This window comes from Anneissia japonica, unplaced genomic scaffold, assembly GCF_011630105.1.
Source record: "Anneissia japonica isolate Jap-2015-1 unplaced genomic scaffold, ASM1163010v1 scaffold16371_len19808_cov120, whole genome shotgun sequence".
NCBI classification, from domain to species: Eukaryota; Metazoa; Echinodermata; class Crinoidea; order Comatulida; family Comatulidae; genus Anneissia; species Anneissia japonica.
In genome coordinates this window covers 953-1,758 of record NW_022751617.1, presented here as the reverse complement: position 1 = coordinate 1,758, position 806 = coordinate 953, and positions in this window count along the sequence as shown.

The window sequence follows — 806 nt, the reverse complement described above, 5'->3', positions numbered from 1 at the left end:
ATTCATCTTCAAAAAACATGACAAAGACATTCAAGGCAAAAGGAAAAGAACAGTAAAACATTAGTCATTCCTTATTTATAACATTCTCATTTCATTTTTAACAAATCATTTTTTCTCTTGTAGATATCATTCTAAATCTGTGGAAGTACCTTATTTTAATTTAATGTTAAACACAATAGTAGTAGGTATAACCTCCTTTACTTTAAACAGAAAAACATTAGAAATGAGTATACAAGGGAGAGGTACGTGGATTATTTGCACAATTTCAGTTAAAATTCAAGCCCATAACAATGTTTAATTTATAGCAAGTTAGAATCTAAACACTCAATCCACAGAAGATACAAAATATTTTCAGTGTTGCTCCCGCAAAAAGTATACTAAGATGAACTACAGGTATGAAACATATGCAAAAAACCAGACAAACTTTAAATTGGAAAGAGTACAGTATATGGAATTAAATTATTATTTTTAAAGAATTCAGAAAAGGTTTCAGTAAAAGCTTTCTTTTAACTAACAATACAAGGCCTTTTTTTTTGGGAGGGGGGGGGGGGGGTGTTGCCATACAGATTTGAAGCCAAATCTAAAAGTAAACATGTATAAACAGGAAAACAAAAATAACCCTTTTTCTTGTAACTTATTTTTGTTTGGTTTTTTGGTAGTAATTCTTCTTGAACGCTTGTCGTCGTTAGACATCGCGCGTTTCACTAATTTCCGCCATTCGGTGCGTTTTTGAGCAAGTGCGTGCATAGACCCGTGTGTGAAAAATCTGGTTTCCTTCTTGATGTTGGCCATCCATGTTGTTGTCG